General features: G+C 39.1%; 1 protein-coding gene across 1 annotated transcript in view; it reads left to right on the top strand.

The window, feature by feature from the left end:
- Positions 1 to 18,702, top strand: part of Col4a6 (collagen type IV alpha 6 chain) — a 285,743-nt gene that overhangs the window by 75,791 nt on the left and 191,250 nt on the right. The window lies entirely within an intron of this gene.

Raw genomic sequence — 18,702 nt, 5'->3', positions numbered from 1 at the left:
TGTCTGGCCTTTCTTCTTTCCACCACTGCCCTATATAGCTCAACAATTTTTTCAAACAGCTTCTTCTATGCCACTTCATGAACTCATAACCAATCACTGTTATGCCAATGAGAGTATGTGATGAGAGTCCAACTGGTAGGGGATTGAAAAAATGAAATATATATGTATGTGTGTATATATATATATATATATATATATATCAAGAAGCTTTGCTGCTATGTATATAGTCCCTTAATTATATATTATATATAATTATATATTATGTATTCCCTTAATATATATACATATTCCATATATATATATATATATATATATATATATTCCTTTAATTAAGACATCTCCGGGCCAGGTGTAATGATACACACCTATAATCCCAACATGTGTGAAAACAATCAATTCAAGAGGCTTGTGGGTACAAGACAAGCCTGGGCTATACAGAGAGATCAGAAATCCTGTTTTTAAAGCAAAACAAGAAAACACAACGAGAGAGAGAGAGAGAGAGAGAGAGAGAGAGAGAGAGAGAGAGAGAGAGAGAGAGAGAGAGACTACCCTACAAGGAACCCTAAAGTTCTAGCAAGTCTCATACAAGGATGAGCAAGAATTGCCCACTACCTACCTTGCTCAAAAACTACATTGCATAACCTGATGGCAGGGCAAAAAGCATCTAAACCTTGAAGAAACTTGGTATGGTAGCCAAAAGCATCCACAATCAGTTCAGTTCCTGTGCTTTCTGCTTTATCTAAACATTCAGACTTATTTCATTATCCTCTCTCAAATATAATTGTATTTGTTGGAATATTTAAAGTCATATATATGTTTGTTACAGTTGATGCTTCAAAAGCCTATTTTATGGCTTTCAAGGACAAGTTGGGACATCATTGTGTGTCCAGGTTGTACTTTCAACAGATAGTAAAGATGAAAGAAAACAGTAGGTGTAGCATAGATAGAACTCATTTCTTTGTGGTTAATTCCTCCTCAGAGGAGATTCTTCACCATCAGATGATATTAATATCCTCTTGGAAATTTTGTCATGAGGATTCTGTGGAGCATGTATGGAAAACACATCAACTCCTTGACTCCTTACTTCCTGGCAAAGTACATGTCCATCTTTGAGGTGAGCACTTTGCTGTTCACACAGAGTAAACTGTTAAGCTGTATTCTCACTAAACATAGCTTTAGAATTTCATTTTGTGCACCGAAGATGTCCCTTCCTTTCCATCCAGGCATGGAGGAAAGAAAATGGAGGCTACAGCTAGGTAAACAGCATTTGTGTATATATATGCATTTCGCCTCACAGCAAGCACTCCCCCAAATGCCTGCATTCTCTGTACTCCCAAACAAAGGCTATAAGTGATAAGATTCTGATCAAGATTCATGTGTCCTGAACACCTTGCCATTCTGATGGAAAAGAGGAGATTTTGTATTAAAATGTCAATAACCCAGCAAATGTGCAATGGGTCTTTTTCCAGCCAGTGTGCTCTAATTATAAACTTTGTATGGTGACTATACAGATAGCTTGCCATCTTGCCTCTGTATGAGTTCACATGTGTGTCCAAGTGTGTGTTTTTATGCTTCCTGCTGCCTAAAGAGGTACAGCTTTGATGTTTTTTTTCTTTGCATGTAATATCATCATCCCTAGTTGGAAGTTATTTCTTTTGTCAATTTTGGCTTTCTCTCCTTCTTTCTGCTCTTCTATGTGCAAAATTTCCCGTTGAATCTTGAAATATCTGACTTTAAAGTCCAATCTTGTGAGGCTGTTGCCTTACCATCTTTGAGCTTTCCCAGAGGCCATAGGTCACAGCAACAGGGTTTTATCTGCTAAAAGTATGTCTGTAAGGTTCTCTCCAATCTATCCTTTTAACATATACACAGATATGAACTACAGCCTATGTTTTCTGCTTATAACCAAAATTTTCCATATTAAACATCAAAACATACCTATTGCTAAAATAATTCTTTTCAAACTCAGAAAATACAGGCAATTATGAAGAGAAGCAAAGAACATCTGATCCTTGGAAACAGTGCCTGTCAACATTTCTGTCTTTGCAGATCAGAAACTCATTTCCTTTCCCTTTGGGAATGGAAGGGAAATTGCTGATAGGGCACAGTTCTTTGGGGACAGCAGTGGCGTGACTTGAAATGAAGCAAAAACAAGGTGCTAGCATACATGCCTGGGATCTGACTGGGGAACTCTGAGGTTCAGCTTGGCTCTGGCAGAATTCACTGTGGAAAGAACACAAAATTCAATGCCAAGACAGAAGCCATTTCATAACCATTGCCTGTCTTTGCTCAGGCTCAGTTGTAGAAGCAAAACTTCCCTGCTTATTGCTGGCTAAACCTGACTTCTGGCTCTTGAGAAGCAAGGTTTTATTTTGACAGTCAACTAGGCATTCTCACTGCCGTCCACTGCCCTCAGATGAGAAGTGGAGTCCACAGTCCATACTAAGTAAGATCCTTCAAAGATCATTTATCATTTTTTTGAAAAAGTTTTGCTTTGCAATTACAAGTGCCTATGTAGTGAAGAAACATGAAGCTCGGTCTTCTGTAAAATGTAGTTGTTAGTTATGGAAAGATGAGTTAAGTCTTCCTTGAAGTAAGAATGTTTTAAATATTCACTTATATTGTCACCACCCATTAACATGTCAAGGCAACATATTTACAGAGAACATTTTCTGCAGATATCTGAATTGAGTGAGTTTGACTTTCATTAATTCCGTCTACCCACTACAACTGGGCTTCTCAAATGGTATCATGCCTTAGTAGCCCTGCTGGGCCCTGGGTTGGGTGCAGTGGTTCTAATGGGCTTCCTTACTCAGTGGGTCTGGGATAGGGGACCCTTGAATTTGAATTTCTCACAAGTTTCTAAATCATGGTGATGATGCTGGCTCAGGGATCCGATTTCAACAAGACTGTTTAGGAAAGGTAAGGTCCCATCCAAAAGGATTTAGGAAAAGATGAAACTGAATTTTCAAAAAAATTCTTGATTTGGGTTAGCTTTTATACAGAATTACCAGATTTATCAAGAGCAGCCTGCAACTTTATGCCTACTACGATGCTATTTTTGTTCCAGGATTCCTTTTTAGCTATTATTTTTCTGCTTGCTTTTTAAAACTTTATTTCTCAGAAAGCTTTTGACATGTAGCCAGGCTGGCCTTGAACTCGTGGTTCCCTTATTTGAGCCCAGAGAGTGTTGGGATTGCAGGTGTGGACCTCCACATCTGGCTGTTTGGTTGATTTGTTAGTTTCTGTTTCGCAATTGTCAACACCAAACCCAGGGCATGTTAAGCAAACACTCTACCACTGAGCTACTCTCTGGCTAACAGGAGAGAGGGTTGGTTGGTTGGTTGGTTGCATAGTTTGGATTGGTTTGGTTTTTGTTTTCTGCAATTGTCTCTGTCTTGCTGTGTAACCCCTCTGTAGGACAGGCAGTGCTCAAACTCTCAGAAGTCCACCTGTCTCAGGATTCTAGAATGCTGGAAAAAATGAGTGTGTGCGTGTGCGTGCGTGCGTGCGTGCGTGCGTGTTGCCACCAAACCCAGATTCCCACCTTTTGTTTAATCAAGTGAATCTGAATTTCCGTAGTGTTTGTCTCCTGAAAAAATACCATTTCCCAATCCCTTCAGTGGTGTCTGGCTGGTATCTTTTGGAACAGACTTTTGGCTCTGGAAATTAACAGCTGCTGGTCTTTGAACAAGATATCTAATATCTCAGAACCCCAATGTCTACATCTGAGAAAGGAAATAAAACAAAACAAACAAACACGTGGCTTACCCAAGGAGCATGAGCATTAGATCAAAATAAGTAAATAAAAGGCCTAGTCTGTGAAACTTTATTTCTTAGGCTTCACCTAGCCCCTTGTATTCTGTATATTTATGTTGCATGACATGCTTTCCAACTATGTCGAATGTTGATTTACCTGTAATAGCTTTAAATGTTTTCCTAACAGAGCCCAGGTAGTGTCCCACAGATATTGTAGCAAACCAAGTTTCACCTCATGGTTCTATGACATTATGTGTCAAGAACAAGCAAGAACAGGTTTAATAATTATAACAAACATTTATTGATGTCTGGAACTGTGATTACCAAGAATGAGCTCATCTAATCCTAATGAAAGCCCTATAATGAAGGTATTATTACTATTATTTTACGGATGAGGGAATGGAGGCCCAGAGAGGTTAGGTAACTAGCCTGAGGTCACACAGATGCTCATAAATACTGAGCCAAAATTTAAAGCAAAGCCTGTCTTTCTCCAAAGTCTAAGCTCCTAACAATACTTGCCTCTCCAGTTCAGAATAATTTGTCCCTGTTCTCTCCTAAGTAGAGATGAAAGAATGGAGGCCAAGGCCTGGAAGTAAGAGTCCCTGGCTCACAAATGGCAAAGCCAAAAGCTAAACTTGGGCTAGCTCCAACCTCTTCACTTTTTACAGCAATACAACTTTGCTTTGGTACAAATAAAACTTTTCACTCCCTCATTTGGGCATCAGACAATAGCTCTGCTGAATAGAAGTGGGGGGGGCAGTACTTGCATATTTAACTAACAGCTCTCTGTGGGAGGAGGGCAAGCCTTGCTTTGTAGCATTCCCTGATTTCCACGGTGTAAATACTCCAGCCTTGGCCCACTGCAAGCTCTCCATGTGACTACAAGAGATGCTGAGATGTGGGCACTGTAGTGCTTGGAGCTGGTGTGAGAATCTAGTAGGCTACTATTCCCATCCTTGCAGAGAATGACCAACCAAAGCCCTGAGTATTGCTTCAAAATAAGATTCTGACAGTGAAGCTATATATATATATATGAATGTTTATTATCCACCAGGATTATGACTTTCAGTACCATCACAGTTCTAGGCAACTCTTCTTTTAGAGCTGAGGACTGCCTCTACTAATTGTATTCAGTCCTGCCAAGGGTTTATTAGACCTTATTTATAGAATTGCCCCCGCCCCCCCCCACACACACATGCACCAATGGGTAAATGAATAGGTTGTGTCATGCTCTGTCTTTAGAAATGCTAATTTCTTGTCTCAAATGATTTCTTTGGGGGTGAATTTAAACACTCCTAAGGTGGGTCAAAACCTTGTTTTGTTTTGTTTTGTTTAATTTCAGCAACATAAAAAACTTCTAAAATGGCCCAAGGAAAATATATTTATTTCTAGAAAATAGAAAATACAAGCAAACAGGAAAAGGAAAGGAAATAGATTTTAAAGACAATTGTTCTTCCAAGATCTAGAGACACACATGGCTGACATTTGACTATAAGGGCCTTTCATGTTTTTCTCTCCCTATATGCAGATATGTTCTTTGAAAAATAGCTGTCCATGAAGGAAATACATTTACAAAATGAAAAGCTATCATAGATTATTATCCTCTCTGTACAGGTCCTGCCATTGTATTTGTATTCACAGAAATGGTATGTTAGCTATATTTATGCTGATGTCCCACATGCATTTGAAGATAATACTACTAATGGGGATCGTTATCTGTGAGTACAGATGGGGTGGAAAGACCAGGGAGGCAGTCCCGGCCCTTTCCACTCCATAGACCACTCTACATAGAGACTGATTTTGAGTTACAATTGCAGCTGTGCTGATAGGGTGGCTGATTGAGACTCAGCTTCCAAGCCCCGAGGTCACCCCCAGAGCTCAGAAAACAACACCCCTGCATTCCCTTATTGCTGTAGCCGGGTCCGCCTGCCTGCTGCTTGTTTCCCTGCTGCCTGCAGCCTGGCCCCATTGTTTGAAGTGGGGTTTCAGAGCTGCTTTAATGGATTTTCTTCTGCCCTCCCTGCTTGGGGTTACCTCACCATACAAGGCCTGATCAGGTATCCTGGGGTCATCCATCCTTCATACATGTCCAGCCCAGTGGGGCACTGGTAAAATGGAATTTGTTCATTCCTTCTACTCACTCTTGATTTTAGTGAAACAATACCAGAGAAAAATGTGGCAGTCATAATACAATGCATGATGACTGACTCTGGGAAATTAATGTTTCTTTCTGAAGGAGAGATTCCTTCTGAACCTGAGAATATCAGCCAAAGCTGGAATCTTTGTTTTACTCTCTAGTGTGGACTTCCTTGACAACTCAACTCCTCCGCTGCCGTGTTTCCAGAGTTCCATTTCTTCCTTGAAGGGCAAGTCTGAAAGACAGACAGCAGAGTGTGTGAAGGAATGTAATTCTTGATAAAGAGTTGTTTTAAATTATAGTAAATTATGTGTGCAAAACCCAGTGGTATTTGATCTATTGACATTGACATTTTTTTCTGGAGTGCACTGTTGTTTTTGTTAGGGTAGATCGTCAGGTTCCCTGTAGGAAACAGAAACCTTCTTGACTGGGAAAAATGTAACAAAAGGGAACCCAGTTCATAAGAGATGGAGTTTTTTGTTTGTTTGTTTGTGTTTTTGTTGTTTATTTTGTTCCTCTTCAGGGGTACTCACAGTACTAGCAAATCGTCTTACCTTTCCTTGCTTCAGTTTCCTCCTCAGTAAAAACGTATCACCAATGTGAGACCATCAAGGCAACTAGGCATGTAAAGGCAGCTTACTGATAAGCCTGATTACCTGCTTTTGATCACTGAAGCACACACAATGGACTGATTTGTACAAGGTGTACTCTGACCTCCACACACATGCCATGGTACATGCATGCACAAGCATAAGCATACACAATTCAACTAAATTAAATTAGATACTTTAAAATTTGTTTAAATGAAAATTTCCCACCTGGGCTGACAATATTCCACTCCCACAAGAGCCATAGGCCCTCATCAAAAATCCCAACTCCTTCTAATTTGTTGTTCAGAGATGTCTAAGAGATTACAAGAACGTAATAAGCTGTTGCTATTGCCGCTGGATGCTCTCCAGAGGTGGAAAGTAAGTCCCGATAGCTGAAGACACCGTGTACTTCAGACACAGGGCCCAGAGGACTTGAAGTGAATCTGACCTGAAAGTCTCCTCCCTGGGGACTAGCTTTCATGAAACCAGAGGTGCCAATGCAAGTTTCCAAAGGAGTGGAACAACCAACAGTCTTACCCCATCATGATGCTGATTTAGTTACATTTCTATTGCTGAGGCAAAACACCAAGGCAACTTATAGAAGAGTTTATTGGGAGCTTTTAAGGGAGCATGGCAGCAACCAGGCAGGTATGAAGCAGTAGCTGAGAGCTTACACCTCAAGACATAAGCACAAGGTAAAGAGAGCAAATTTGAAATGGTATGGGCTTTTTGAAACCTCTAATCCTGTCCCCATTGACATACCTCCTTCAACAAGGCCACAATTCCTAATCCTTCCCAAAGAGTTCTACCGATTGGAGACCAAGCATTGCAACATATGAGCATATGGGAAGCCATTCTCATTCAAACTACCACAGATGCATATGAACCACAACAATGGCCAGCATGGCCAAATAACCCTAAAGGTGCAATAGCGGCACTCATACCTTGGCAGTAATCAACTCTCAAATTGGATTTAAGACTCACTCAACCAGACAAAGAATGTCTGGTAATGGAAACCTAGCCAAATCTCTAGGGCTAGTAAAGTCTTGAATCTTGGAGGTAAACCTATAGATGCCACTTTACTAAATCAGCTTAATCCCTAACTACATTCTAAATATTCATCCAATACCAAGTGGTCAACACTGAGATCATATACATACAAGTAACATTATGTAGACTGAACAAGCTGTATTTATATGCTTAGTAATATATATCAATAATTGAAGTAAACAATTAAGTAAAGGTGGCTACGAATTTTGGAGAAAGCAAGACAGTTGAGGGAAAGAAAGGGAAGGGGAAATGATGTAAATACATTATAATATTTTAAAAAATTAAAAGTACAGAAAATAAATAAAAATGTTATTCTGTTTAAAAATAATAAATGTCCCTAAAAGTCAGGTTCAGGATAAGAAATAAACAGGATTAGGGGATTGGAAGGGACCTTGAGTTTTAAATTTGATTTTTCTGATGAATTAACTCTTGGTTGAAATGGTAAATAGTACTTACTACTCAGACACTCAATATATACTTTTATAGACTGAAATACCAGAAAGAATGGTAGCCTTTTGTGTCTTCTTCTTCCAAATTGGGATGAACATGAACACAATTTGCTAGTTATTTCTGGCTTCAAAGGCAAATACCCCCACCCCAAAAGACAAGACAGAGGAAAGGAGAGCTGAGAAAGATATGTAAGCACATGTATCCATCAACCAAAAGACTTCCAATAAAGCAGCACAGAAGAGCAACAATACTCAAATTGATTAGAAAGCCTCAGCCATCTATCATTAAATGTCAGGGAAAAGTACAATGGCATCATTTTTGTTGTTTTCTTTTTTATGGATGTTCTCTCCATAAAAATCTACTCTTTGCTGATTGTAGTCAGTAAGCACTATATCTATTTTTTTCAAACCCCAAGAATAAAAGCAACTTCATTTCCAGAAGAAATGTTTCTTAAGGGCTTGGATGTGCATTCAAAATAGCAAAACAAGACTCCAGTGCCTGAAGTCAGACCCTAAGAATCCCCAGAACATTAGTTTCCTCTGAGAATGTGCTTAAAGGCAAAAGTTGCTTTTGCCATTTTCTTCAAGGAAGCTGAGTAAAGCTTTCAAAAGCCCTTCAGATGGTAAGGTAGTGATCCTAGCCAAAGAACAAAGCAGCCCAGGACATCTCTCCTGGCCACCAAGAATAAACAAGAAAGGAAGAACAGCTTTACAAACAAATTAAACTTCAACTAGTCTCCTTTCTGCTTTCTACATCCTATTGGCAGAATCCCAGAGTTTGGGGGAAGATTTTGGAACACAGAGATTTGTGAGGGAGATAAAACTTCAGTTTTGCAAAGGCTCAGCACTTACAGCCCTCTCAGGAGGCTTTTTATTTTATTTTATTTTATTTGAGAAAAAAGGACATCTTTAACTTTTTTGAGCAACTGAAGTCCACATTAAATGCTGTTACCAATGATTTATTTCTAATGAATAAAGTATTTTTGTTGTTATTGTTATTTTTGACACAGGATTTCACTATTTAGTCTTGGCTAGCCTAGAACTGCCTATACAGAACAGGCTAACCTTGAACTCACAGATTTATAACTGTCTCTGCCTCAGAGAAGAATGTTTTAAGTTAATATAATACTGTATGAACAGTCATCAATTGTTTCTGATTCTGGGTCCTTTCATTTCAAATTGATGAATTTACTTGCAACTAGATTTTTTGGGGGCACTCAGCAACTTGTTGTCTAAATCTTTTCCTAATGTAAAAGTCATATTTCTTTTCCTCTGTCAAAAGCAATGTAACCCATTACTTTGTATAGTAATTTTATTTAATTTCATTGTTATTTTTGAGACAAGTTCTCACTATGTAGCTCTGATTGTCCTCACTCTGTAGACCAGGCTGACCTCAAATTCACAGAGATCCATCTTCCTCTGCCTCCCAAGTGCTGGGATTAAAGGTGTACACCACTATGCCCAGCTTATATATTATTTAAAGAACCAATAAAATTGGCAGAGAAAAGCTGTGAAACTTTCAGAGAAAATAATCTAGGGAGAAATGCAAGTATTTGGGTGGGTATGATTTATAGCTCCATTTTGTATTGAAATCAACTACAAGCTAGGGTTGTTACCTAGACAAATACCACCTCAAGTAGAGGCAATGAGTGCACTTGTATTATTAGTAGATCCTGGACTGGATTAAGTGTCTCAACTAGCCCAGAACACCTCATAGACATACAGGTTGGAGACCTATTCTTAATTGCTGCCCTTTCAAGGTAGGGTTTTGTTCTCTGGATTTGGGCCTTCTATGCAAATGAAAGTTGTGTTACTTGTTTTTTTAATCTATGTGTATTAAACTCTAAGGTACTGGATTCCCTTCCTCACCCCACCCCCATCCCAGGAGAATTCATTAATGAAAACCAATCTGTTTTCAGATGATTTTCAGTATGTAATAATGAAGAGTGGATTTTACCACTTATCACCCACAAATGGACCAAAATTACCCAAACAGCTGAAAGTCAGCATAATTACAGTTTATCTAAATAAAACACATGTAGTCATCTTCTGGAACTGACAGAAGGGTATGAGTTATAGCACCATCTGGAATCATGGACAAGGCAGATACATGTTGAAGCCTAAATTAATAAAAGCTGAGCAACAGCTAACAGCCCAAGCATAGGAGATCAGCATTAATGAGATTAACTCTTAGACTACCTTGGTACATTACTCAACCTCATTATGAGGCCAGGTCTAAGCTTTTTAATCCCCCCTTAGCACCAGCTGAATATATTTAGTGGAGAAGTGCACAGTATGGATGAGTGATATTTGTAACTACAGGTGGGGACCAGCATAAATTTCATGGATTAGTGATCATTACCCTGGGTCGAGAGATTTGGGAGGAATCCAGGATCAAGGATGCTGCAGTGGTATTCTGCCTACTTCAATAGTATAGTTTGGTCTTTCATCATCTCTGCACAGATGTGCAGCATCTGCCTGAAATCAAGGGATTATCAACTCTGGTTGCACACTGGACTTACATGGAGGGAGCAGGGTGAAAAATCCCATTGCCCAGCCCAGGCTCCATGGTAGATGAATTAAGTCAGGCTCTCCGGAGGTGGGGAGGTAGGGGTCAGACACCCATATTTTAAATCTACTGCCTCTAACTTCAATGTGCAGTCAAGATTAAGAAACTCGGGTCCAAAATATAATTACTAGAGTAAGGGAAACCAGGAGGCTTGAGGACACCAACATTTAGCTGGAAGATAAGCTGATTCCTTTACATACAACCATACAAACAGGTGCCAAGTGGGTGCTGCCTTCCTCTAAGAGTAGAAAGGCAATATTTAGTGAAAATTGTATTTACTATATAGCAGGCAGTGTTATGAAATGCTTTGTGAATCGCCTCTCATTTAATCCTTGTAGCATTTATATGGAGGATGTATTATTCCTATATATATTATTTTTTGAAATTATAATCACTTCCCCCATCCCTTTCCTCTTTCCAGTCTATCCTATGCACCCCCTGCTTTCTCTCAAATTCACAGCCTCTTTTTCTTTAGTTGTTCTTAGATAAACACACACACACACACACACACACACACACACACACACACACACACACACACACTCCTATGTTTATAAATACAATCAGCTCAGTCCATATAATGTTGCTTGTGTGTATATAATCTCAGAGCTGACCACTTAGTATCGGATAACCAACTGGGGACCCTTCTTTGGGAAAAACCATTTCTCCCAATCTTACCATTCCCCAGTTGCCCATAGTTCTCTGTCTAGTGTTGAGGTCCCTCAAGCTTTCTCCATTGCTTGTTAATGTGTTCATTGGTGTCTTCATAGATCAGGTTCTACTCTGGCAGCCATGTTGATGAGACTGGGTGTAGCTTCTCTGACATATTTCACAACTAACTTCCTGAACCTCTGGCTTTTACAGTCTTCCCACCCACTCTTCTACAATGATCCCTGAACCTCCTGTATAGGAATTGTGTTGTAGATATATCAGCTGGAACTGGACTCCACAGGATCTTGTTCTTTGCATTTTGGTCTGTTGTGGTTTTCTGTAATTGTCTCTGTCTGTTGCAAAGAGAATTTCCTTCATGAGGAGTGAGGAATACACTTATCTGTGGGTATAATAACAAATATTTAGGATGTAATTTGGGATGATACTGGATTAGTAAACTGTTGATTGTAGGTTCTCTTCCAATAACCATGACTTCACTAGCCCTGGATAGTTGGTTAGGTTTCCAATACTAGGCATGATTTCCTTCTTATTGAGAGGGTCTTAAGTCCAATTATTAAGCTGTTGGTTACATTCAAGGAATGCATGCTACTAGTCCACTCATAGGGTTATCTTGCTATGCTAGTCATTGTTGTTATTCATAGGCACCATAGCTTAGTAGGAATATTGGTTGCTTCCCTTCTTTGGAAGTTTGCATGGGACCTTATGATACAGCTCTTCATTTCTGTTAGCATTTATTTAGTTATGTTTCTTCTTAAAATAGGGGCTATTTTATAAGTCCTAACTTTTGTTATAGAATTTGACTCAAATACAACCAAAAGCAGACCTTGAGAATCTCTTAATTTTGGGTTGCCATAGATTGTTGTCATTGTTATCTACAACTCTGATTTTCCTACAGTATTGTTTTCAACTTACATGGCAGAAAGGAAAGAGTCTTATTCTATTGTCTTATAAATAGTAGATGTTTTGTTTAAATTGAATTGGCTCTACTTGTAGATTCTAAATAGAACATCAAACATAAATTGTTGCACATATATAAAGGCTGGTATTCAGTTAAACCCTGATGGACTGTACAAGTAGTGGGTGTTTGGATTAGAATAAGGTGGGGTTGCAGAAGGAACTTGGCTAGAGCATCACCTCGTAAATAAACTTACGATTTGTGATACAATTGGGCCTGGCATATTTTGCTAAAAAACTGGAATACTCTCAAAGCATTCCCAAATTTAAAAATTTAATGACAATCAAAATCAGGCAGTAGAAAGGGGAGTTTAGGGGTACCAGTGAAGTGACTACAACCCATTATGTAACTATATGAAATTGTCAAACAATAAAAAATTAAAACTCTAAATCAAAATTGCTGGTAACTTCAGTATATCTCTATATGATAGGGAATATTTGGTTTTTATGTAGTCTCACTACTAGTATCACAACTATAGATACTAAAATACGTGTATTTATTTTAAAAGTTAGAAATGCCGATGATGCAGCACAGTGGTAGAGTTCATACCTAACATACATAAGGACTTGTGTTCAGTCCCCAACACCATCAAACAGAACTATAACTGTTAGAGATTTTTAACTGTTACCCAGTGGTTACAGCCTCTGCCTTTTGAGTACTTTGCTCCTGTCTTCTGCTCCACTCTTACTTTGTTTTAAAAAAACAAAGAGGTGTAAAAAATAAACTAGGTTCTTCTCTAGTCGTTCATAAATATGAGCTTCCTGCAGCTTTTGGTTGACTATAGCCAGGACTTCTGAATCACTCATTGTAGGGTTGTAGATAACAAGTTAAGTCCTGTGAGAATGTGTATTGTTTGATATGAGCATGGTCATGGTCTGAGGAACAATGCCTCAGGCCCATTTGAGTGGCAAAGCCTTCCTAGGTCTGAGTTCAATTATTGACAGTGCGTGCAGCAAAGGTCCACTGTAGCTTTCTTCTCTCGAATGCTTACTGCCTGAAGACTTCTCCCCCTACAGACATTGCTCCTACCAAGATTAGCTGAACCTGTCTTCTTGATCCAGCTGCACACCGTAAACCCTGGCTCTGTGTTTGTCTGTATGTAATAACCACACCTTCTTGTTCTGTTGTATGTCATAACCCCACCTCCCTGCTCAATTGTATATAATAAAACACTGAGCTTCCAGGAAAGGAGGCGGGGGTTCATCTTTTCCATCAGAGAGCCCGGTTTCCCTGATCCCAGCTTTTCTTTATGTGTGTCTCTGTGTGTGTGTCCTTTCTTCATTGCCTTGCTGACCCTAGTCTGGGTTCCCATACTCAAGCTGTACAAGATTTTCCAAGCAGTGAGCTTAGAAAAAGAAAGTAATTAGATTTCTTCAGTGTTGGAACACAGTCCAAGAATGGAATCATGCGAGGAGAATTCTGAGTGATTGTGGAAAAAAAGAGGAAAAAACTCCAAGAAAACAAGAGTCTTGTGACTTCAGTTTCTTCAAAACACAGAATTGTTCTCAGAATGTATTTCCATGCTACTCCCAGGTATAATGGATAGGAGTGAGTTTACTTCAGATTATTCAATACAACTGGCTATTGTTATTTGATTATATGCCTCTAAGAAAAAACATGTTTTTCCACATGTGGCTTGCGCTTGTGATTGGACACTTTACTCATATGACTCTTCTTAAACCCTCACAGTATAAACCCTGATGCTCTTAATAAATTTGGCTATCGCATTAGACTTTAGTCCACCTCATTTATCAATTCCATTCTCCCTGGTTCCACTGCCCCTAAAGAGGTAAACACTTTGGGATGGAGAGAATGAACTTTTTATTTATATGTGGGCAGCAGGGCAGGAATGTGCATGCCACATTTCCTCACAATATCCATGCCAAGTAGATTTTTATCAACAATACTGATAGTTGAGTTTTCTAAATGACCTTGTATTTTTGTAATGCATGTATTCTGCATATGTCTGTGCACACCACACATTTTCAGGTGCCTAAGTAAAGCAGAAGAAGGCAAAGGATCACATAGAACTGGAGTTATACATGACTGTAAGCCACCTGTTGTAAGGGCTGGGAACCTAACTCAGATCCTCTGGAAAAGCTATCTCTCCAGCTCCTAAGTGACTTTTGAACACTGACTATGAGTATGTGGGTGACCTGAGCAATGTAAAAAGACAGACACTTTACAAGAAGCTTTTAATACATAGTCTTAACGCTCAACCCAAGGAGTAATTATCTTAATCCACAGTGTACAGATAAACAAATTGAAATTAAAAAAATGCTAAACATTTTCCTAATTTTCAAACCCTTAGTTCAAATATGCGAAAATTCTAAAGGATTAAGATAGTAGTAGAGTTAGTGGTATAGAATGTGTAAAGAGCTGTGCATGAATTAACACATCTTCTCACCCAAGTCCTCATTTCAAAGATTAAGCTCAGTAAAGCTAAGTCATTTATCCAAGGCATATAGTCCACTAAAGCAGCAGTTCTCAACCTGTGGGTCATGATCCCCACAGGGATCACATATTAGATATCCTGTTTATCAGCTATTTACATTAGGATTCATGACAGTAGCAAAATTACAGCTATGAAGTAACAACAACATAATTTTATGGTTGGTGGTCACCACAACATGAGGGACCGTATTAAAGGGTCGCAGCATTAGGAAGGTTGAGAACCACTGCACTAAAGTAACATAATGAGAATGTAAGCTAGGATATGGCTCAGCTCCAAAACTTACGCTCACTCCATTGCACCACGATGCTGGTTCTCCTGATGCCACTAATTGAATCTATGGAATTTTATTTGTACCTTGCTGATGGCAATTAAGATATCATTCTGTAGTCTTAAGATGTGTGGCAGTAATCATTCCTTGACTAATACAAGCTATGTGTGGACAGGAATCTTTGTTTGGTTCACTAGTATATCCTCAACATACAGTAGTTGTACAATAACTATTTGCTGTGTGAGGGCGTGTAGTTTTACTCTTCTTAGAGGTACAACTTTTATAGACAAATGAATATCGACCATCTAAGATGGCCAGGCTGTAATAGCATTTCCAAAGCAGTATTATGTATCATAATGTCTTATGTATGAAAATGTCTCAAACAGGCTCATGGGGCCCCAATTGGTGGCACTATTTTGCAAGGTGATAGAAAGTGCAGATGGTGCAGTCTAACTGGTAAAAGTAAGATCCTGGGAGAGTGCCCTTGAGTGTTAAACCTTCTCCCTGGTCTCTTTCTTTCTGCTTCCTTGCCATCCAGAGACAAACAACTTTTCTCACACATCTCCACCTCCATGATGTGCTCACCACAGACCCAGAAACCTGAAGTCAGAAGATCATAGACTAAGCCCTCTGAAAAATCTGAAAATGAATCCTTCCTCCCATATTCTCTCATGCTTTGGGGTGACAGTGAAGCAATAGTAACTAATATATGTACGTTAACTTAAGTGTTGACGTAAATGTAAAACCCATAGTCAACAGTTATAGTAAGTATCAGAGAATAGAAAGAGGTAAAATAGTCTCCAGAGGAAGCTGTGGCACTCTCGATGAAGGAAGAAAAAGTGGAATGTGCTTCTCTCCCTCTGGAGAAAAGAGGAGGGATTAGCAACTCATAATTCTTAAGTTTGCTAGGGAACCTGTACAAGGCCAAAGGGAGCCACAAATCACTGTGTGACCTATCAAGGCAGAGTGGCTGTGCCCTCAGTCTTAGTTCTCATAACCTCATCCTATCCAAATCCCCACTTTCGCTCTAGTCAACTTGGCTTCCAGCACTGGAAAGAAGATATAGTCCATCCCTGCCTCTGAAACTGGGCAGTTGCTGCTTAGGGAACAAGCCCCATATGCTTGTTCCGCGTTCATTTCACTGGATCTCCATGATAATCCTATGAGATGACAGTAGTTCTTTTTTTCAAAACCTGTTTATTACATTTATTTGTTGTATGTGTATCTCTGCACGTGTACATGCACACAGACAGGCCCCAGGTGTGCATGTATAGTGGTCAGAGGACAACTCACAGGAATCTCTTCTCTTCTTCTACCTTGTGAGTCCTGAAGATCAAACCCAGGTCATTAGCTTAATGGCAAATGTCTTTATCCACTAAGCCATCTTGTTAGTATACAATTGTGATTTTTTTTTATTTAAATAACATAACATTTTAAAATTTACTTTACATACGGACTGTAGTTTCCCCTCCCTCCTCTCCTCCTGTTCCCTCCCCCTCCTTCTGCTTCTCCTCCATCTCCATTGAGGGGCAGGCCTCTCATGGGCTTGAACAAAGCATGGCACATCAAGTTCAGGCAGGACCCAGGACCAACCTCCTCCCCTTGTGTCAAGGCTCTTATACCCACATTTGAGATGGATGAAATGCAATGAGGCCAGAGATTGTTTGCTTGGGGCTTGTCTGGGAATATGCTGATTTTAGTTGGCAATTCTTTTGTTACCATTTTTTTGTTCTTAACATACTGTCTTTTAGTAAATACTGAAAATGGGTATTTGTAGGAATGCTCATTTGATTTCAGTATATAGGATATGCAGGATAAGGAACAGGAGGAAGTAGATCATTATTGTAAATCAACTATATAGATTGAAGCAAGAGATGAGAAGCCTACACTGTACTGAACACATTGTTTTGGAGTCCAATGGTGGCTTCTTGTCTGCCTTTATTATAAGAACTTTCATCAGCCTACACTCTTCCTGAATTCCTGGATGCTTCCCAAAATCTGTTGTCATGACTTAGCTTCCTCTGACCTCCAAATGATAAAGTTCCCTAAGGGTTGGTTTTGCACCTTTTCATTTTTCATTATTTGTTTCCCTAGTGAAATAATAGTGCTTTACTTAAGTAATGCTTTGCTGAGCTAGTATGCACTGAAGACAAATTTATATTACTAGTCCAGACCTTGGCTTTACATTCCATACCAATTAGGCATTCATCAAGTATTTATCATGTGCCTACTGTGTGCCAGGTCTTTTTTCTAGGTACTTTGATTCCAACATTAAACAAAACAGAAACAACTTTCATTCTACTTGTTTTATGGAAAGAAACAGACAGAATATATAAGTTAACTATGCAGTGTGCAAAAAGGTCTTAGAAGTTATCATAAAATAAGAAAAGAAGAACTGGATAAGGAAAAGTAAAATGTGGTAAGTGATTTGCAATATTGAGTAGGATAGTCAATGTAGGCTTCTTTGGGCTGGGGTTATAGTTCAGTTAGGGAAGCTGTTGCTTCTCATGCTTGAAGGCCTGGATTTGATCCCCAGAACTTCACAAAACCAGGCATGGTGGTGCATATCCTGTAATCTCAGCACTCATGAGGTGGAGGTAGAAAGATCAAAAGTTCAGGTTCATACCTACCTCCCTAGTAATTTTGAGGACAGCCCCAAATACACAAGACCTTGTCTTTACAAAGTGATCCACTTCCTGAAAAAGATAAAACTTGAACCAAGATTGAAACGAAATAAGAAAATAGGTCTATGGCTGCCAAGAGGACGAATGCTCAAGCCACTAGTGCCACCATCCTACTTTTGAGAGTGTGATATATTTTAGCAATGAGGCCAATGTGGCAACAATGAAGTGAATGAGAGGCAGAGTTGTATAATGAAGTGAATGAGAGGTAGAGTTGTAGATTAGTGAGTTAAAGGAATGAGTGGGCAAAGCATCTAGAGTCTTAAAGGTCATTGTAATGATTTTAGCCTTTACTCTGAAAAAACTGGTAGCCTTTGATGGATTTGAGACAAAGGAAAGACACTATCATTGTATGCTGGAGAAGAGCCATAAATGGCTAGAAAACGTGGAGGAGCTTATTATAATTGAGATATCTACTTGATAGCTCTATATGCCCTAGTATATTCCACACAGGGCACTTAAAATGATCTTTACAAAACTCAAGTCTGCCCAAGTGTCTGCCACAACTCAAAACCCTTTGTTATTCACTCTCTGGTCCCCACAACTCTCAGGATAGCCCATAATGCCTGGCTCTGTATCCATCTTAAGCCTTAACTCAATCTTTTTTCCCTCATTTAGTATGTTCTAATTATACCCTTTTACCCTCAACTGCACCAAATCCCCAATATGCAGGGCCTACATATTGCTTACTGCTACCTCCTAGAATGTTTTTCTTTCCATTAGTTTCTAAGACTAATTAGTAGTTCAGATCTTAGCTTAAATAACTTAGTGAGGATGACCATCCCTGAATACTCCTCTAATTTAAACTTTCCCCTTGCACTCCTTTCTCCATTCCTTCATAGTATTTAAAACAATGTCTAATATTTTACATTGAGAGAAACCAAACTACCTATCTATATATGTTCAAATATACTACTTAATGCCCTTCTTTATAGTTGTTTCTTTGAATAGGTCTTTGGTCGTATATATTTCATGAGGGCAAGTACCATGTCCTTCTTGTTTTCTAGTCTACCTTGAAAAGTGTGTGTGTGTATATGTGTGTGTGTGCATGCACACCTATAACATATAAGGGTCTCAAAAATGCATATTTGAAAAATTGAGTGAAGTCTCTGACTCT

This window comes from Peromyscus californicus, unplaced genomic scaffold (genome assembly GCF_007827085.1).
Source record: "Peromyscus californicus insignis strain IS unplaced genomic scaffold, ASM782708v3 Scaffold_10__1_contigs__length_136768540, whole genome shotgun sequence".
Taxonomy (NCBI): Eukaryota; Metazoa; Chordata; class Mammalia; order Rodentia; family Cricetidae; genus Peromyscus; species Peromyscus californicus.
Note: the sequence above shows the minus strand (reverse complement) of the source record. Positions and strands in the feature narration are given on the sequence as shown.